This window comes from Pipra filicauda, unplaced genomic scaffold (assembly GCF_003945595.2).
Source record: "Pipra filicauda isolate LSUMZ 115617 unplaced genomic scaffold, ASM394559v2 scaffold755_size109291_pilon, whole genome shotgun sequence".
NCBI lineage: Eukaryota > Metazoa > Chordata > Aves > Passeriformes > Pipridae > Pipra > Pipra filicauda.
Window position 1 is genome coordinate 101538 of NW_024104926.1, and position 7748 is coordinate 109285.

At 43.5% G+C, this 7748-nt stretch overlaps 1 long non-coding RNA gene across 1 annotated transcript; it reads right to left on the minus strand.

Moving 5' to 3' along the window:
• Positions 1–2326: 2326 nt before the first annotated feature.
• On the minus strand, positions 2327–7424 carry LOC113988648. Its single transcript, XR_005566582.1, has 3 exons — positions 6608–7424; positions 5301–5420; positions 2327–2547 (listed from the first exon to the last, which is right to left on the minus strand). It is a non-coding gene; the product is annotated as an uncharacterized LOC113988648 (long non-coding RNA).
• Between the last annotated feature and the right edge of the window lie 324 nt (positions 7425–7748).

Sequence of the window (7748 nt, forward strand, 5' to 3'; positions counted from 1 at the left end):
TAAGTCCTATGGGGAGAGGCTGAGGGAGCTGGGGTTGTTTAGCCTGGAGAAGAGGAGGCTCAGAGGTGACCTCATCACCGTCTATAACTACCTGAAGGGAAGTTCTAGCCAGGTGGGGGTTGGTCTCTTCTCTCAGGCACTCAGCAATAGGACAAGGGGGAACGGGCTTAAGCTCCGCCAGGGGAAATTTAAGTTGGATATCAGGAGAAAATTCTTTACAGAGAGAGTAATCAGGCATTGGAATGGGCTGCCCAGAGAGGTGGTGGATTCACCATCCCTGGAGATTTTGAAACGCAGATTGGACGTGGCACTGAGTGCCATGATCTAGTAAATGGACTGGATTTGGACCAAGGGTTGGACTCGATGATCTCGGAGGTCTTTTCCAACCCAATCGATTCTATGATTCTATGATTCTATGATTCTATGAATTCCTCCTGGGGTCTTTATCATCCAGCCACAGGCACATACAGCCCCACTGCACACAGTGAAGTGTGTGGGGTTGGTTTTGTCACTTCATGTGCTTTTGAGACATTTCTATTGAAGGAGGGAACGTACCCAGGGTTATCAAATCCAACAGGGCATCAGTTTTCAGCTTGACTAGAAACTTAATTACGACCCCAAAACCAAGATGCCTGCAGGGATTTTAATGACACCTGACAGGCAGTTTGTAGGTGTCTTGTTTGCATTAAATCCCCATTCTTAGCCTACATACTTAACCAAAAACACTGGCTTTGATCCCTGTGCTTCTGTTCCCCACTTGTAACAATAAACCAGAGGAGGAGAGGGAGGATCCTACTCCTGCCTGCACCTTCTGTGCCCAGCTTGAGTCGACCTGGGCAGGAAGAGGCTCACGCCAAAGTGCTGCCCTGTCCATGGGTGACCTTCTTCCCTCCCACATCCTGAGGCTGATTTAATGGACAAACATCCAGGGCTGCCAGCAGAACTCCCACCCACCCAGGGCAGGCAGCAGGGCAGGGCCTGTCCTCCAACAGACACTTCACCCTCTGCTCTTGTTCTCCCTCAGCACTCCTGGCTGTCAGCTCTGATCTCTAGACACTACTTTAGTTTAGGAAAAAGAAAAAGTGCCACTTTTTGTAGTCTCAATATTTTTTTATCATCTCCACTCAAGTGTCCCACTGTCTGCTACACAGTGGGAGGGAAGAACTCTGGCCAGTGAAAGGAATTAGACATCTACTCCTCACTACTTCCCTTCTTTTGCCCCCAGAGTCTCCATCTGCCAGCAACTGTCTTCAGCTACTCACTGCTTTCCCAAACTGCCCTGCTTATCCCACATGTGCACACTTCTCTCCTGCTGGGATCTGGCCCAGACAAACCTGAAAATACCTGGAAGTGCCACCTCCACCAGCACTTCCTCCACAGCTGCTTTCAAGGATTTCTCTTCAATTTGCCAAGGAAATGCTTCCAGATCATACTCCCATCTACAAGTCAGAACACCAGCCTGCACCAGGACTCCTGCTTGTTTTCCCTGCACTTGCTGACAGGAGGTGCAGAGGCAGGATGTCAGCACTTCATCACCAACAGCCTTAACGGGGGATGACTCCACTTTTTAACCTTGGAAGAAGAGCAGCTTTTCCTTTTCCTCTCCTGTTTTTTGGGGTTAGTTTTTTTTTTACCTTCTGAATAAAAGAACACGTGTGTAAATTGAAATCATCTGAACCCAACTTTTCAGAAGACTGACACCTTTGAGCAGCTTCCTCTTAACCCTCTCTCCAGGTTGGAGGAGTGGCCAGATGAAGAGTTACCAGCCCATCCTGGCTTCCAGAATGGCACAGCTGGTGGTTAGAGATTCATCTCACAGTTATCTAGAATATGCCCAAACTTGTTCTGCCCTTCCTAATTCCTAACTCAGACCAATGGCTCCAAACCCAGCATCTGGGAGGCTGATTAGGTTGGCAAGAACATTTCCCTGTGTGATAACAGTGTGGGCACAAGGACTGGGAGTGTGTCATAAGAAATCTGACTTGCATACATGGGGTAGGAGATAAAAAAAAACCACAGATAAGCAGAAAATGTTTGCAAGGAAGAATTGGCAGCAAATCTGTCAGAAGATTAGTGCAGGTGACTATCAAATACAGGAGAAAACATGATGAAAGGAGTAACTCATGACTCTTTATCTGAGCTATGAAATGAACAGTAACTTCAGCCACTGATGAGAGATTTTTTTAAATACAGAAGTGAGTTTGCAGTTGTAGCATTTTCCACATTAAAGCCTACAGCTGGTAAATAATAAAATAAGCAATTAAAAAGCAATCAAGCTTGCTGCATGAAACCCTCTCCAACAGGCTGCTTCAAACAACAACAGTCTTCTTGCTCCCCTCCTTCCCCCAAGCCCCAGAACTTCACCACATCTCAGGTCTGTACTACTCACACACATCACTTGGCAGAGGAAAGCCACACAAAACAAAAGATAAAGAATAATTACTTGTTTTGGTAGGTACTGATGGTCACGTGTGTGGAATGGGAGGTCCCAAGAGGAGTGTCAGCTTGGTGGATGGTCCCTCTTGGGAAGTACAGTAAGTCACCTGGCTGCAAGAAAATTGATATATTTAGGGCACCAGGTCAAACCTTATTGCAGTCAGAGAAAATACTCTGAGCAGACAGTCTGACAATATATATCCTTTAGAATCACAAAATGGAGCAGTCCTGCAATGTACACTTTAATAACATAAAGAACACTAAGCCAGAAGTTCAGAACCTTAAACTTTCCAACCTGCTGTCAATATTTGCTGAAAACATGAAGCAAGGTTTTTAACATCACAGAACACACAGACTCCCACTGAGCTGCAGGAAGAGGACAAAGAAGCAGCTGAGATGGACCTGCTGGCAACACAGTGGGCTGGCAGAGGAGCAGTGAAATGGGGATTTGGTCAGATCACATCAAAAGAAAAGGCTAGTATTCCACGAGAAAAGCCAAATAGTCTATAAAAATGGTAATCTGTTACAATACTGTTGTCTGAGATTTTCAGTTAAAGCACTTAAAAAACAGGTACGACCTTCCTCCTCCTCCTCCCTATCTTTCTTCTCACCTATGTAAATTAAAACTCCACACTGAAAAAAAAAACTAGATAAGGAAAGTCAAGACAAGAAAGGTGTAAAGCACATAAAATTGCCTCCAAGAAGGAAATAAAAGTTTACTTATGGCTTGTCCTGTAAACACCTACAGAGTTGGACAGCACAGCCAAAGAAAACTGCCTTCCTTACCAGAGTGGGGACTACACCAACCAAGAGTATTCTGAATTCTCTTCACTTGAAAGATGGAGAAAGGAAATGTTCTAGAAAGATGTTTAGGGAGGAAATAGAGTCCAACAACAGCATCCCTCTCAGAGGCAGCCACAAAGAGACAACCAAACTTTGACAGCAGCCACCCAGAAGAAATGGGTCACAGGAAGTGAACAACAGCAAACAGAAGAAAAATAAATTAAAAACTTGGATAACTTTTAAGCCCATCATTATTCCATAAAAATGAAAGGCACTGAAGTCTGGTCCAAAATATTCCAGGAATGAAAAAGGGAACTGTAGTTTACCAGACTTTGCATCACCCAGTACACGATGACGATTGAATATTCCCCTCTGTCAAACAACACAGCTCATGATGTCAGCATCCCATCCAATGTGTCACACTGTTCCTAAAACACCTACACCATCCAACATGTCACACTATTCCTCAAACACCGACACCCAAATGCAGCTCTGGACACTGAGAAGAGCAGAGAGAGGCTCCATAACAGGCCAAAAGGCAGAGAAACTCCTGAGGATTCCAGCATGGAGCAGCACCACCAGCTGGACAAGTAACACTTCAAAAGCAGGTCAAACAGAACAGGACAAGCACCAGATTCCCTGCTGACACTCAGTAATCTTCATGAAATGTTCCTTTCATTCCAAAAATCAACCACCAACCAAACACTTGAATTTCACGTTTGGAAAAAGGAAGAGCAATTAATACAGCAAGTTTATATGGGGTTTGGGTCATGCTTTTCTTTATCAGCCAAGGATAAATATTTAAATCTCATTCACCAGAACAGTGACAATGTTCAGTGCAGCAGTAAGTCTCAGTGCACAGAAGGATTAGCCTGAGGGATTACAGGCAGCATGTAAAAGCATAAAAATGTTTTAGAACCATACACAAACCCAGTGTTTTTTCTGCACACAACTCCACAAACATGACCTAGGAGTCAGGGTGCCCAACCTGGAGAGTACCAGTCAATTTACAGAAATAACTGGGGGTTTTGGCCCATTATTTAAATACTAGAAGCAAAGGATACCTTTAAAAAAGGATACAGACAACTATCACCCAAATTTCTCGTGCTCGCAGTGTGCAAACCCTCCCCTCATTAATTTTTAGATGGCTACAATTCAGAGAAATTTAAATTTGAACTAATTTTTTTTGTCTCTATTTAGAGACAACAGACAGAGGAGTTGTGAAGTGGGATCTGTTTTATCCTAAGGCAGGCATTTGGAAATCCCTGTTTCTCTCCAGTCACTTCAGTAAGTGCTAGAGAACTAACCCAAAAGGAACATCTGCCACACAAATAGCCAAAATTTCAGGTGAAAGAGGCTTATCCCCAACAGAGCATCAGAAACCTCTATAGGGTGCCCAATGGGGGTAGATGGCATGAGTTAGAAATGCTGGATGTGAGGCTGCTGAATAACAAGCATAAGGAAAATGAAACTCCAGGTGTATTGAATGGAAATGAAAATATTAAAAAGCAAAATATACATATAAGGATTGGATTTTTTGATTTGGTTTAAGTGGGATAGTCCAATTTTTTCTTTATAACGCAGTGTATCTTTGTATGTTTCTTTTAGAAGCTGATTTAAAATGCATTTGGACCACAGGAATTCATCATATCAGTAACTTCTTAAAAACAGCAGGACCAACAAGCACAACCAGTCTGCTGTTACAGTCCAGCTGAAGAAAGAGCAAGTACTTAGTAAAGGGAAAAGGACTTGTAAATTCTTGGGGCCTGAATGAAGTGAAAATGAAAAAACAGGTGCTAGAAAGCTTCTGCAGCTGTGAAAACAAACTTCTCTTTTTGTCTAAGGGAAATACCAGGTCTGGAAAACCCAGTTTACATGATATTATGATTAGATATTACTATTAGTAAATTTTCAGCAAAAATACGTAAGAAAAACGACTACAAGGAAACACAAATTAAAAAAAAAAACATTTTCCTATAATGTTTAGTGGGGGGGAGGGTTAGAAGCACACACACAACAGCAAACACTGCCATCAGCAAAAGCCCATGCACAATTTCCCAGGCAAGGTTGTGCTGTCCTACCTCAACATCATCATAGTGAGGAGGAAGGCCCTGGGATCCCTGGGCAGTGATGGAAACATTGGACCCCACCAGAGACCCAAAGTAGCACTCCAGCTTCTCCTGAATCTTCCACAGCTCCTCCTGTAAAAAAAAAAGATGCTGTTACTTGCTGAAGAGCTCAGGCAAGCCCAGCCCACATCCTCCCCATGGCTTGGGAAGAATGATCACATCAGGGACACAGAGGCTGGGAAGGAAGGTGCTCTGTACCAGTGTTTCTCCTGAAGGAGAGCACTGGAGATGCAAAGGGGATCTGCCAGGAGAGTCACTGCTAAGCCAAAAAGTCTGGTGCCCCAACCTGGGTTTGTTCTCTTCCCTGTGCCATCTTTAGGCTGCACAACCAGACAGACAAGGCTGAACAGAGGAAAATAACCCCACAAACAGCAGAACACCATAAGACAATAAGCACATGCAGGACCTGCATTCTCTCACCAGAGAGAACATACAGAGGTTAGAGACCTTTCACCAGTCACTCCAATCATTTGGGAATATTCAAAACCAAACTTGACTCATCCACACCCCACATGTGACAGACAAGGCACCGAAGGGAAACAGCAGAACGTGCCAAGTACCAGATCCACACAAGTGCAGCTTGGCCATTAAAGCTGACAGCAGCCAGGAACACTATACCTGGGACTCAGCTTGTATTTGGGATCTTATTTGGGCCCACCTCACAATTCAATTGTGTTGACACCTTCAAGACTACCTGAATCAAAGCACCTCCAAGAATCCAAGTCCTTTACACAACTGTGCAGCACCACTGTCTCCTTCTCAAACTCAAGGACTGAGAACACTCAGCTAAAATGGGCTGGTGCCTTTCCATGGTGCAATTCACTGGCAAGAACACTGGAAATATTTCACATGGTTTCACACCTTACCCTCCATTAAAGGGAAGTGGCTCAAAAGCCACAAAGTTTGCACAAGGAAACAGTGGGGCAGAAGGGATAATTTAAGCACAGATGCCTAATCATCAATTTTGTGCATTTGGTTTTTGTTTCCAAACTTTTATGTGACAGAGCAAAATTTTAAAAAGAATATATTATTACACATATTATAGCATGAATCGGATTTTGTTCTTACTGCAGAGCAGTGAAACATGATGGACAGTGCAAAAGTATAAACTGTGTTTTAATCCAGCTCATGTAAAGATTTCAGCAGGTCATCAATGTCAACCACTTCCCCTGGGGACAGAGATGAAGCCATGTCTAGTGCAACTCAAACACACCACATTATTAAGCCAGCATCAATTATATCCAGTGAAACAATCCCACCTTAAATCTCTGAGGCTGATGAAACTGTATTGTTGCCTTTTTCTGGTCAAAATCCTTCTTCAGCTGCATGTAATTCACTTTGCCTTCTTTATTTATTATTATCTTTCTTGGGCATGGTTCCTGTTCAAGAGGAGAGAGGACCAAAACAATCAACCAGCCACACAACCTCAAGAGCTCACGGGCCCAGAGCAACAACTCTTCCCCTACCCAGTGGGATATCAGAGTATCCCGGGAACAGCTCTGGTTTCAGAGCCTCACTATTTGCTCCAAAGCATTAACAGTTTACAGAAGACAGGGAACATTGTTAGGCCTTCCTGTTGATGCTCTGTAATTACTACATTTACAAGTTTAAAACTTGTCAAATTTACCAGTTTAAAAGGCCAAGATTCTGCTTTCAGTCCTGTCGAGCTGTCAAACTTTGTTTATGTAGAACAAAAAGAATTCTTTCATACAAGCACAGACATTTCATTTTAAAGCTGGAAGTCATTTACTTGGTTTTTCCCAGGCAGAGAGTATGATTGTGTACCATTATGCAAAAATAAAGAAGTTGATCTACAAATGCTTTGGCTGCCAAATTCTCAGGAAAGTTAAGGGGAAAATCAAGTAACGGTAGGTAACTGTGCAAGTCTGGAAAGCCAACACCTGAGAAGTTTGAACGTGCTGATGCCATAATTTCTAAGTAAAAATGACAGCTCTGCTCCCTACACCCATTTGATAGGAAATGCTATCAATTTGTTGAGATACTTTTATTTACACAGATCCCGTACTTTGAAACTTAAACTCCAGTTCTGGTATTTACATGCAGCACTAAGTTCTTCTGTGCAGCAGGACACCCTTGCCGGCCCACTAACTCCTGGGCAGTGTTTCATCAGCAGCTCCTGCACAGCCTGTCCCTCAGCAGTAACCGAGGGTCACCTCAGCCCTGCAGGAGGGAATTCACATCACCTCCTTCCTGAGAGAATGAACATTCCCAACTGCAGCATGAGGCAAGGGAATGCGTAAAAAATTAAAGACTGAAAATCAGTCCCTGACTGACAGCAAGATCTGAAGATGCTGCTGAAGGCACCAAGATCGAAAGCTGACATCCCCAAATGCCAGCAACACAAATGCAACCAAGCCTGGATAAACAGTTTTGAATTCC